Source organism: Stegodyphus dumicola, chromosome 5, assembly GCF_044657685.1.
Source record: "Stegodyphus dumicola isolate Sdum_Otavi_A_Nest chromosome 5, ASM4465768v1".
NCBI classification, from domain to species: Eukaryota; Metazoa; Arthropoda; class Arachnida; order Araneae; family Eresidae; genus Stegodyphus; species Stegodyphus dumicola.
Window position 1 is genome coordinate 3,249,118 of NC_140772.1, and position 14,068 is coordinate 3,263,185.

Consider the following 14,068-nt stretch of genomic DNA (forward strand, 5'->3'; position numbering starts at 1 on the left):
GAGGATATCTTACAACCTTTTCCGCCTAATTATTTTCCAGAACCTTTTAGTTCGGGAGCAAGTATTAGAGTCTATAGGTTTTTGCTGTTCTGATATATGAAATGTAGTTCCAACTGCTCCACATAGGACATCACAAACCTTTCGAAGGTGCTAATCCAATTATTATACAAACCCTTTTAGTTCGGGCGCCCGAGTTAGAGTCAATAACTGCTCCAGGGAGGATATCTTACAAGCTTTTCCGCCTAATTATTTTCCACAACCTTTCAGTTCGGGCACCAGTATTAGAGTCAATAGGTTTTTGCTGTTCTGATATATGAAATGTAGTTCCAACTGCTCCCCATAGGACATCACAAACCTTTCGAAGGTGCTAGCACAATTATTATAGAAACCCTTTTAGTTCGGGCGCCAGTGTTATAGTCAATAACTTTCTGCTGTTCTGATATATGAAATGTGGTTCCAACCTCTCCAGAGAAGACATCACAAACCTTTCGAAGGTGCTAATCCAATTATTATACAAACCCTTTTAGTTCGGGCGCCAGAGTTAGAGTCAATATCTGCTCCAAGGAGGATATCTTACAACCTTTTCCGCCTAATTATTTTCCAGAACCTTTTAGTTCGGGAGGTAGTATTAGAGTCAATAGGTTTTTGCTGTTCTGATATATGAAATGTAGTTCCTACTGCTCCAAGGAGGATCATCACAGAAGCTTTTCCTTCGAAGGTAGTAGCCTAATTGTTATCCGCAACCTTTTATTTCGGGCGCCAGTGCTAGAGTCTATAGGTTTTTGCTGTTCTGATATATGAAATGTAGTTCCAACTGCTCCACATAGGACATCACAAACCTTTCGAAGGAGCTAGCCCAATTATTATAGAAACCCTTTTAGTTCGGGCGCCAGTGTTATAGTCAATAACTTTCTGCTGTTCTGATATATGAAATGTGGTTCCAACCGCTCCACAGAAAACATTACAAAACTTTCGAAGGTGCTAGCCCAATTATTATACAAAACCTTTTATTTCGGGCGCCAGAGTTAGAGTCAATAACTGCTCCAGGGATGATATCTTACAACCTTTTCCGCCTAATTATTTGTCACAACCTTTTAGTTCTGGCGCCAGTATTAGAGTCAATAGGTTTTTGCTGTTCTGATATATGAAATGTAGTTCCAACTGCTCCACATAGGACATCACAAACCTTTCGAAGGTGCTAGCACAATTATTAAAGAAACCCTTTTAGTTCGGGCGCCAGTGTTATAGTCAATAATTCTGCTGTTCTGATATATGAAATGTGGTTCCAACCGCTCCAGAGAAGACATCACAAACCTTACCCAAATATTATAGAACACAAACCCAATTATTATAGAAACCCTTTTAGTTCGGGCGCCAGTGTTATAGTCAATAACTTTCTGCTGTTCTGATATATCAAATGTGGTTCCAACCGCTCCAGAGAAGACATCACAAACATTTCGAAGGTGCTAGCCCAATTATTATACAAACCCTTTTAGTTCGGGCGCCAGAGTTAAAGTCAATAACTGCTCCAGGGAGGATATCTTACAACCTTAACCGCCTAATTATTTTCCACAACCTTTTAGTTCGGGCGCCAGCATTAGAGTCAATAGGTTTTTGCTGTTCTGATATATGAAATGTAGTTCCAACTGCTCCACATAGGACATCACAAACCTTTCGAAGGTGCTAGCACAATTATTATAGAAACCCTTTTAGTTCGGGCGCCAGTGTTATAGTCAATAACTTTCTGCTGTTCTGATATATGAAATGTGGTTCCAACCGCTCCACAGAAAACATTACAAAACTTTCGAAGGTGCTAGCCCAATTATTATACAAAACCTTTTATTTCGGGCGCCAGAGTTAGAGTCAATAACTGCTCCAGGGATGATATCTTACAACCTTTTCCGCCTAATTATTTGTCACAACCTTTTAGTTCTGGCGCCAGTATTAGAGTCAATAGGTTTTTGCTGTTCTGATATATGAAATGTAGTTCCAACTGCTCCACATAGGACATCACAAACCTTTCGAAGGTGCTAGCACAATTATTAAAGAAACCCTTTTAGTTCGGGCGCCAGTGTTATAGTCAATAATTCTGCTGTTCTGATATATGAAATGTGGTTCCAACCGCTCCAGAGAAGACATCACAAACCTTACCCAAATATTATAGAACACAAACCCAATTATTATAGAAACCCTTTTAGTTCGGGCGCCAGTGTTATAGTCAATAACTTTCTGCTGCTCTGATATATGAAATGTGGTTCCAATCGCTCCAGAGAAGACATCACAAACCTTTCGAAGGTGCTAATCCAATTATTATACAAACCCTTTTAGTTCGGGCGCCAGAGTTAGAGTCAATAACTGCTCCAGGGAGGATATCTTACAAGCTTTTCCGCCAAATTATTTTCCACAACCTTTCAGTTCGGGCGCCAGTATTAGAGTCAATAGGTTTTTGCTGTTCTGATATATGAAATGTAGTTCCAACTGCTCCAAAGAGGATCATCACAGAAGGCTTTCCTTCGAAGGTAGTAGCCTAATTGTTATCCACAAACTTTTATTTCGGGCGCCAGTGCTAGAGTCTATAGGTTTTTGCTGTTCTGATATATGAAATGTAGTTCCAACTGCTCCACATAGGACATCACAAACCTTTCGAAGGTGCTAATCCAATTATTATACAAACCCTTTTAGTTCGGACGCCCGAGTTATAGTCAATAACTGCTCCAGTGAGGATATCTTACAAGCTTTTCCGCCTAATTATTTTCCACAACCTTTCAGTTCGGGCGCCAATATTAGAGTCAATAGGTTTTTGCTGTTCTGATATATGAAATGTAGTTCCAACTGCTCCCCATAGGACATCACAAACCTTTCTAAGGTGCTAGCACAATTATTATAGAAACCCTTTTAGTTCGGGCGCCAGTGTTATAGTCAATATCTTTCTGCTGTTCTGATATATGAAATGTGGTTCCAACCGCTCCAGAGAAGACATCACAAACCTTTCGAAGGTGCTAATCCAATTATTATACAAACCCTTTTAGTTCGGGCGCCAGAGTTAGAGTCAATATCTGCTCCAAGGAGGATATCTTTCAACCTTTTCCGCCTAATTATTTTCCAGAACCTTTTAGTTCGGGAGCAAGTATTAGAGTCTATAGGTTTTTGCTGTTCTGATATATGAAATGTAGTTCCAACTGCTCCACATAGGACATCACAAACCTTTCGAAGGTGCTAATCCAATTATTATACAAACCCTTTTAGTTCGGGCGCCCGAGTTAGAGTCAATAACTGCTCCAGGGAGGATATCTTACAAGCTTTTCCGCCTAATTATTTTCCACAACCTTTCAGTTCGGGCACCAGTATTAGAGTCAATAGGTTTTTGCTGTTCTGATATATGAAATGTAGTTCCAACTGCTCCCCATAGGACATCACAAACCTTTCGAAGGTGCTAGCACAATTATTATAGAAACCCTTTTAGTTCGGGCGCCAGTGTTATAGTCAATAACTTTCTGCTGTTCTGATATATGAAATGTGGTTCCAACCTCTCCAGAGAAGACATCACAAACCTTTCGAAGGTGCTAATCCAATTATTATACAAACCCTTTTAGTTCGGGCGCCAGAGTTAGAGTCAATATCTGCTCCAAGGAGGATATCTTACAACCTTTTCCGCCTAATTATTTTCCAGAACCTTTTAGTTCGGGAGGTAGTATTAGAGTCAATAGGTTTTTGCTGTTCTGATATATGAAATGTAGTTCCTACTGCTCCAAGGAGGATCATCACAGAAGCTTTTCCTTCGAAGGTAGTAGCCTAATTGTTATCCGCAACCTTTTATTTCGGGCGCCAGTGCTAGAGTCTATAGGTTTTTGCTGTTCTGATATATGAAATGTAGTTCCAACTGCTCCACATAGGACATCACAAACCTTTCGAAGGAGCTAGCCCAATTATTATAGAAACCCTTTTAGTTCGGGCGCCAGTGTTATAGTCAATAACTTTCTGCTGTTCTGATATATGAAATGTGGTTCCAACCGCTCCACAGAAAACATTACAAAACTTTCGAAGGTGCTAGCCCAATTATTATACAAAACCTTTTATTTCGGGCGCCAGAGTTAGAGTCAATAACTGCTCCAGGGATGATATCTTACAACCTTTTCCGCCTAATTATTTGTCACAACCTTTTAGTTCTGGCGCCAGTATTAGAGTCAATAGGTTTTTGCTGTTCTGATATATGAAATGTAGTTCCAACTGCTCCACATAGGACATCACAAACCTTTCGAAGGTGCTAGCACAATTATTAAAGAAACCCTTTTAGTTCGGGCGCCAGTGTTATAGTCAATAATTCTGCTGTTCTGATATATGAAATGTGGTTCCAACCGCTCCAGAGAAGACATCACAAACCTTACCCAAATATTATAGAACACAAACCCAATTATTATAGAAACCCTTTTAGTTCGGGCGCCAGTGTTATAGTCAATAACTTTCTGCTGTTCTGATATATGAAATGTGGTTCCAACCGCTCCAGAGAAGACATCACAAACATTTCGAAGGTGCTAGCCCAATTATTATACAAACCCTTTTAGTTCGGGCGCCAGAGTTAAAGTCAATAACTGCTCCAGGGAGGATATCTTACAACCTTAACCGCCTAATTATTTTCCACAACCTTTTAGTTCGGGCGCCAGCATTAGAGTCAATAGGTTTTTGCTGTTCTGATATATGAAATGTAGTTCCAACTGCTCCACATAGGACATCACAAACCTTTCGAAGGTGCTAGCACAATTATTATAGAAACCCTTTTAGTTCGGGCGCCAGTGTTATAGTCAATAATTCTGCTGTTCTGATATATGAAATGTGGTTCCAACCGCTCCAGAGAAGACATCACAAACCTTACCCAAATATTATAGAACACAAACCCAATTATTATAGAAACCCTTTTAGTTCGGGCGCCAGTGTTATAGTCAATAAATTTCTGCTGTTCTGATATATGAAATGTGGTTCCAACCGCTCCACAGAAGACATCACAAACCTTTCGAAGGTGCTAATCCAATTATTATACAAACCCTTTTAGTTCGGGCGCCAGAGTTAGAGTCAATAGGTTTTTGCTGTTCTGATATATGAAATGTAGTTCCAACTGCTCCACATAGGACATCATAAACCTTTCGAAGGTGCTAGCCAATTATTATAGAAACACTTTTAGTTCGGGCGCCAGTCTTATAGTCAATAACTTTCTGCTGTTCTGATATATGAAATGTGGTTCCAACCGCTCCAGAGAAGACATCACAAACCTTTCGAAGGTGCTAATCCAATTATTATACAAACCCTTTTAGTTCGGGCGCCAGAGTTAGAGTCAATAACTGCTCCAGGGAGGATATCTTACAAGCTTTTCCGCCTAATTATTTTCCACAACCTTTTAGTTCTGGCACCAGTATTAGAGTCAATAGGTTTTTGCTGTTCTGATATATGAAATATAGTTCCATCTGCTCCAAGGAGGATCATCACAGAAGCTTTTCCTTCGAAGGTAGTAGCCTAATTGTTATCCACAACCTTTTATTTCGGGCGCCAGTGCTAGAGTCTATAGGTTTTTGCTGTTCTGATGTATGAAATGTAGTTCGAACTGCTCCACATAGGACATCATAAACCTTTCGAAGGTGCTAGCCCAATTATTATAGAAACACTTTTAGTTCGGGCGCCAGTCTTATAGTCAATAACTTTCTGCTGTTCTGATATATGAAATGTGGTTCCAACCGCTCCAGAGAAGACATCACAAACCTTTCGAAGGTGCTAATCCAATTATTATACAAACCCTTTTCGTTCGGGCGCCAGAGTTAGAGTCAATAACTGCTCCAGGGAGGATATCTTACAACCTTTTCCGCCTAATTATTTTCCACAACCTTTTAGTTCTGGCGCCAGTATTAGAGTCAATAGGTTTTTGCTGTTCTGATATATGAAATGTAGTTCCAACTGCTCCAAGGAGGATCATCACAGAAGCTTTTCCTTCGAAGGTAGTAGCCTAATTGTTATCCACAACCTTTTATTTCGGGCGCCAGTGCTAGAGTATATAGGTTTTTGCTGTTCTGATATATGAAATGTAGTTCCAACTGCTCCACATAGGACATCACAAAACTTTCGAAGGTGCTAGCCCAATTATTATACAAACACTTTTAGTTCGGGCGCCAGAGTTAGTGTCAATAACAGCTCCAGGAAGGATATCTTACAACCTTTTCCACCTAATTATTTTCCACAACCTTTTAGTTCGGGCGCCAGTATTAGAGTCAATAGGTTTTTGCTGTTCTGATATATGAAATGTAGTTCCAACTGCTCCAAGGAGGATCATCACAGAAGCTTTTCCTTCAAAGGTAGTAGTCTAATTGTTATCCACAACCTTTTATTTCGGGCGCCAGTGCAGGAGTCTATAGGTTTTTGCTGTTCTGATATATGAAATGTAGTTCCAACTGCTCCACATAGGACATCATAAACCTTTCGAAGGTGCTAGCCCAATTATTATAGAAACCCTTTTAGTTCGGGCGCCAGTGTTATAGTCAATAACTTTCTGCTGTTCTGATATATGAAATGTGTTTGCAACCGCTCCACAGAAGACATCACAAACCTTACCCAAATATTATAGAATACAAACCCAATTATTATAGAAACCCTTTTAGTTCGGGCGCCAGTGTTATAGTCAATAACTTTCTGCTGTTCTGATATATGAAATGTGGTTCCAACCGCTACAGAGAAGACATCACAAACCTTTCGAAGGTGCTAGCCCAATTATTATACAAACCCTTTTAGTTCGGGCGCCAGTGTTATAGTCAATAACTTTCTGCTGTTCTGATATATGAAATGTGGTTCCAACCGCTCCACAGAAAACATTACAAAACTTTCGAAGGTGCTAGCCCAAATATTATACAAAACCTTTTATTTCGGGCGCCAGAGTTAGAGTCAATAACTGCTCCAGGGAGGATATCTTACAACCTTTTCCGCCTAATTATTTGCCACAAAGATTTAGTTCTGGCGCCAGTATTAGAGTCAATAGGTTTTTGCTGTTCTGATATATGAAATGTAGTTCCAACTGCTCCACATAGGACATCACAAACCTTTCGAAGGTGCTAGCACAATTATTAAAGAAACCCTTTTAGTTCGGGCGCCAGTGTTATAGTCAATAATTCTGCTGTTCTGATATATGAAATGTGGTTCCAACCGCTCCAGAGAAGACATCACAAACCTTACCCAAATATTATAGAACACAAACCCAATTATTATAGAAACCCTTTTAGTTCGGGCGCCAGTGTTATAGTCAATAACTTTCTGCTGTTCTGATATATGAAATGTGGTTCCAACCGCTCCAGAGAAGACATCACAAACATTTCGAAGGTGCTAGCCCAATTATTATACAAACCCTTTTAGTTCGGGCGCCAGAGTTAAAGTCAATAACTGCTCCAGGGAGGATATCTTACAACCTTAACCGCCTAATTATTTTCCACAACCTTTTAGTTCGGGCGCCAGCATTAGAGTCAATAGGTTTTTGCTGTTCTGATATATGAAATGTAGTTCCAACTGCTCCACATAGGACATCACAAACCTTTCGAAGGTGCTAGCACAATTATTATAGAAACCTTTTAGTTCGGGCGCCAGTGTTATAGTCAATAATTCTGCTGTTCTGATATATGAAATGTGGTTCCAACCGCTCCAGAGAAGACATCACAAACCTTACCCAAATATTATAGAACACAAACCCAATTATTATAGAAACCCTTTTAGTTCGGGCGCCAGTGTTATAGTCAATAAATTTCTGCTGTTCTGATATATGAAATGTGGTTCCAACTTCTCCACAGAAGACATCACAAACCTTTCGAAGGTGCTAATCCAATTATTATACAAACCCTTTTAGTTCGGGCGCCAGAGTTAGAGTCAATAACTGCTCCAGGGAGGATATCTTACAACCTTAACCGCCTAATTATTTCCACAACCTTTTAGTTCGGGCACCAGTATTAGAGTCAATAGGTTTTTGCTGTTCTGATATATGAAATGTAGTTCCAACTGCTCCAAGGAGGATCATCACAGAAGCTTTTCCTTCGAAGGTAGTAGCTTAATTGTTATCCGCAACCTTTTATTTCGGGCGCCAGTGCTAGAGTCTATAGGTTTTTGCTGTTCTGTTATATGAAATGTAGTTCCAACTGCTCCACATAGGACATCACAAAACTTTCGAATGTGCTAGCCTAATTATACAAACCCTTTTAGTTCAGCGCCAGAGTTAGAGTCAATAACTGCTCCAGGGAGGATATCTTACAACCTTTTCCGCCTAATTATTTTCCACAACCTTTTAGTTCGGGCGCCAGTATTAGAGTCAATAGGTTTTTGCTGTTCTGATATATGAAATGTAGTTCCAACTGCTCCAAGGAGGATCATCACAGAAGCTTTTCCTTCGAAGGTAGTAGCCTAATTGTTATCCACAACCTTTTATTTCGGGCGGCAGTGCTAGAGTCTATAGGTTTTTGCTGTTCTGATATATGAAATGTAGTTCCAACTGCTCCACATAGGACATCACAAACTTTTCGAAGGTGCTGGCCCAATTATGATAGAAAAACTTTTAGTTCGGGCGCCAGTGTTATAGTCAATAACTTTCTGCTGCTCTGATATATGAAATGTGGTTGCAACCGCTCCACAGAAGACATCACAAACCTTACCCAAATATTATAGAACGCAAACCCAATTATTATAGAAAACCTTTTAGTTCGGGCGCCAGTGTTATAATCAATAACTTTCTGCTGTTCTGATATATGAAATGTGGTTCCAACCGCTCCACAGAAGACATCATAAACCTTTCGAAGGTGCTAGACCAATTATTATACAAACCCTTTTAGTTCGGGCGCCAGAGTTAGAGTCAATATCTGCTCCAGGGAGGATATCTTACAACCTTAACCGCCTAATTATTTTCCACAACCTTTTAGTTCGGGCGCCAGTATTAGAGTCAATAGGTTTTTGCTGTTCTGATATATGAAATGTAGTTCCAACTGCTCCAAGGAGGATCATCACAGAAGCTTTTCCTTCGAAGGTAGTAGCCTAATTGTTATCCACAACCTTTTATTTCGGGCGCCAGTGCTAGAGTCTATAGGTTTTTGCTGTTCTGATATATGAAATGTAGTTCCAACTGCTCCACATAGGACATCACAAACCTTTCGAAGGTGCTAATCCAATTATTATACAAACCCTTTTAGTTCGGGCGCCAGAGTTAGAGTCAATAACTGCTCCAGGGAGGATATCTTACAAGCTTTTCCGCCTAATTATTTTCCACAACCTTTCAGTTCGGGCGCCAGTATTAGAGTCAATAGGTTTTTGCTGTTCTGATATATGAAATGTAGTTCCAACTGCTCCAAGGAGGATCATCACAGAAGGCTTTCCTTCGAAGGTAGTAGCCTAATTGTTATCCACAACCTTTTATTTCGGGCGCCAGTGCTAGAGTCTATAGGTTTTTGCTGTTCTGATATATGAAATGTAGTTCCAACTGCTCCACATAGGACATCACAAACCTTTCGAAGGTGCTAATCCAATTATTATACAAACCCTTTTAGTTCGGGCGCCAGAGTTAGAGTCCATAACTGCTCCAGGGAGGATATCTTACAAGCTTTTCCGCCTAATTATTTTCCACAACCTTTCAGTTCGGGCACCAGTATTAGAGTCAATAGGTTTTTGCTGTTCTGATATATGAAATGTAGTTACAACTGCTCCCCATAGGACATCACAAACCTTTCGAAGGTGCTAGCACAATTATTATAGAAACCCTTTTAGTTCGGGCGCCAGTGTTATAGTCAATAACTTTCTGCTGTTCTGATATATGAAATGTGGTTCCAACCGCTCCAGAGAAGACATCACAAACATTTCGAAGGTGCTAGCCCAATTATTATACAAACCCTTTTAGTTCGGGCGCCAGAGTTAAAGTCAATAACTGCTCCAGGGAGGATATCTTACAACCTTAACCGCCTAATTATTTTCCACAACCTTTTAGTTCGGGCGCCAGCATTAGAGTCAATAGGTTTTTGCTGTTCTGATATATGAAATGTAGTTCCAACTGCTCCACATAGGACATCACAAACCTTTCGAAGGTGCTAGCACAATTATTATAGAAACCCTTTTAGTTCGGGCGCCAGTGTTATAGTCAATAATTCTGCTGTTCTGATATATGAAATGTGGTTCCAACCGCTCCAGAGAAGACATCACAAACCTTACCCAAATATTATAGAACACAAACCCAATTATTATAGAAACCCTTTTAGTTCGGGCGCCAGTGTTATAGTCAATAAATTTCTGCTGTTCTGATATATGAAATGTGGTTCCAACCGCTCCACAGAAGACATCACAAACCTTTCGAAGGTGCTAATCCAATTATTATACAAACCCTTTTAGTTCGGGCGCCAGAGTTAGAGTCAATAACTGCTCCAGGGAGGATATCTTACAAGCTTTTCCGCCTAATTATTTTCCACAACCTTTTAGTTCTGGCGCCAGTATTAGAGTCAATAGGTTTTTGCTGTTCTGATATATGAAATGTAGTTCCAACTGCTCCACATAGGACATCATAAACCTTTCGAAGGTGCTAGCCAATTATTATAGAAACACTTTTAGTTCGGGCGCCAGTCTTATAGTCAATAACTTTCTGCTGTTCTGATATATGAAATGTGGTTCCAAACGCTCCAGAGAAGACATCACAAACCTTTCGAAGGTGCTAATCCAATTATTATACAAACCCTTTTAGTTCGGGCGCCAGAGTTAGAGTCAATAACTGCTCCAGGGAGGATATCTTACAAGCTTTTCCGCCTAATTATTTTCCACAACCTTTTAGTTCTGGCACCAGTATTAGAGTCAATAGGTTTTTGCTGTTCTGATATATGAAATATAGTTCCATCTGCTCCAAGGAGGATCATCACAGAAGCTTTTCCTTCGAAGGTAGTAGCCTAATTGTTATCCACAATCTTTTATTTCGGGCGCCAGTGCTAGAGTCTATAGGTTTTTGCTGTTCTGATGTATGAAATGTAGTTCGAACTGCTCCACATAGGACATCATAAACCTTTCGAAGGTGCTAGCCCAATTATTATAGAAACACTTTTAGTTCGGGCGCCAGTCTTATAGTCAATAACTTTCTGCTGTTCTGATATATGAAATGTGGTTCCAACCGCTCCAGAGAAGACATCACAAACCTTTCGAAGGTGCTAATCCAATTATTATACAAACCCTTTTCGTTCGGGCGCCAGAGTTAGAGTCAATAACTGCTCCAGGGAGGATATCTTACAACCTTTTCCGCCTAATTATTTTCCACAACCTTTTAGTTCTGGCGCCAGTATTAGAGTCAATAGGTTTTTGCTGTTCTGATATATGAAATGTAGTTCCAACTGCTCCAAGGAGGATCATCACAGAAGCTTTTCCTTCGAAGGTAGTAGCCTAATTGTTATCCACAACCTTTTATTTCGGGCGCCAGTGCTAGAGTATATAGGTTTTTGCTGTTCTGATATATGAAATGTAGTTCCAACTGCTCCGCATAGGACATCACAAAACTTTCGAAGGTGCTAGCCCAATTATTATACAAACACTTTTAGTTCGGGCGCCAGAGTTAGTGTCAATAACTGCTCCAGGGAGGATATCTTACAACCTTTTCCACCTAATTATTTTCCACAACCTTTTAGTTCGGGCGCCAGTATTAGAGTCAATAGGTTTTTGCTGTTCTGATATATGAAATGTAGTTCCAACTGCTCCAAGGAGGATCATCACAGAAGCTTTTCCTTCAAAGGTAGTAGTCTAATTGTTATCCACAACCTTTTATTTCGGGCGCCAGTGCAGGAGTCTATAGGTTTTTGCTGTTCTGATATATGAAATGTAGTTCCAACTGCTCCACATAGGACATCATAAACCTTTCGAAGGTGCTAGCCCAATTATTATAGAAACCCTTTTAGTTCGGGCGCCAGTGTTATAGTCAATAACTTTCTGCTGTTCTGATATATGAAATGTGGTTGCAACCGCTCCACAGAAGACATCACAAACCTTACCCAAATATTATAGAATACAAACCCAATTATTATAGAAACCCTTTTAGTTCGGGCGCCAGTGTTATAGTCAATAACTTTCTGCTGTTCTGATATATGAAATGTGGTTCCAACCGCTACAGAGAAGACATCACAAACCTTTCGAAGGTGCTAGCCCAATTATTATACAAACCCTTTTAGTTCGGGCGCCAGTGTTATAGTCAATAACTTTCTGCTGTTCTGATATATGAAATGTGGTTCCAACCGCTCCACAGAAAACATTACAAAACTTTCGAAGGTGCTAGCCCAAATATTATACAAAACCTTTTATTTCGGGCGCCAGAGTTAGAGTCAATAACTGCTCCAGGGAGGATATCTTACAACCTTTTCCGCCTAATTATTTGCCACAAAGTTTTAGTTCTGGCGCCAGTATTAGAGTCAATAGGTTTTTGCTGTTCTGATATATGAAATGTAGTTCCAACTGCTCCACATAAGACATCACAAACCTTTCGAAGGTGCTAGCACAATTATTAAAGAAACCCTTTTAGTTCGGGCGCCAGTGTTATAGTCAATAATTCTGCTGTTCTGATATATGAAATGTGGTTCCAACCGCTCCAGAGAAGACATCACAAACCTTACCCAAATATTATAGAACACAAACCCAATTATTATAGAAACCCTTTTAGTTCGGGCGCCAGTGTTATAGTCAATAACTTTCTGCTGTTCTGATATATGAAATGTGGTTCCAACCGCTCCAGAGAAGACATCACAAACATTTCGAAGGTGCTAGCCCAATTATTATACAAACCCTTTTAGTTCGGGCGCCAGAGTTAAAGTCAATAACTGCTCCAGGGAGGATATCTTACAACCTTAACCGCCTAATTATTTTCCACAACCTTTTAGTTCGGGCGCCAGCATTAGAGTCAATAGGTTTTTGCTGTTCTGATATATGAAATGTAGTTCCAACTGCTCCACATAGGACATCACAAACCTTTCGAAGGTGCTAGCACAATTATTATAGAAACCTTTTAGTTCGGGCGCCAGTGTTATAGTCAATAATTCTGCTGTTCTGATATATGAAATGTGGTTCCAACCGCTCCAGAGAAGTCATCACAAACCTTACCCAAATATTATAGAACACAAACCCAATTATTATAGAAACCCTTTTAGTTCGGGCGCCAGTGTTATAGTCAATAAATTTCTGCTGTTCTGATATATGAAATGTGGTTCCAACCGCTCCACAGAAGACATCACAAACCTTTCGAAGGTGCTAATCCAATTATTATACAAACCCTTTTAGTTCGGGCGCCAGAGTTAGAGTCAATAACTGCTCCAGGGAGGATATCTTACAACCTTAACCGCCTAATTATTTCCACAACCTTTTAGTTCGGGTACCAGTATTAGAGTCAATAGGTTTTTGCTGTTCTGATATATGAAATGTAGTTCCAACTGCTCCAAGGAGGATCATCACAGAAGCTTTTCCTTCGAAGGTAGTAGCTTAATTGTTATCCGCAACCTTTTATTTCGGGCGCCAGTGCTAGAGTCTATAGGTTTTTGCTGTTCTGTTATATGAAATGTAGTTCCAACTGCTCCACATAGGACATCACAAAACTTTCGAATATGCTAGCCTAATTATACAAACCCTTTTAGTTCAGCGCCAGAGTTAGAGTCAATAACTGCTCCAGGGAGGATATCTTACAACCTTTTCCGCCTAATTATTTTCCACAACCTTTTAGTTCGGGCGCCAGTATTAGAGTCAATAGGTTTTTGCTGTTCTGATATATGAAATGTAGTTCCAACTGCTCCAAGGAGGATCATCACAGAAGCTTTTCCTTCGAAGGTAGTAGCCTAATTGTTATCCACAACCTTTTATTTCGGGCGCCAGTGCTAGAGTCTATAGGTTTTTGCTGTTCTGATATATGAAATGTAGTTCCAACTGCTCCACATAGGACATCACAAACTTTTCGAAGGTGCTGGCCCAATTATGATAGAAAAACTTTTAGTTCGGGCGCCAGTGTTATAGTCAATAACTTTCTGCTGCTCTGATATATGAAATGTGGTTGCAACCGCTCCACAGAAGA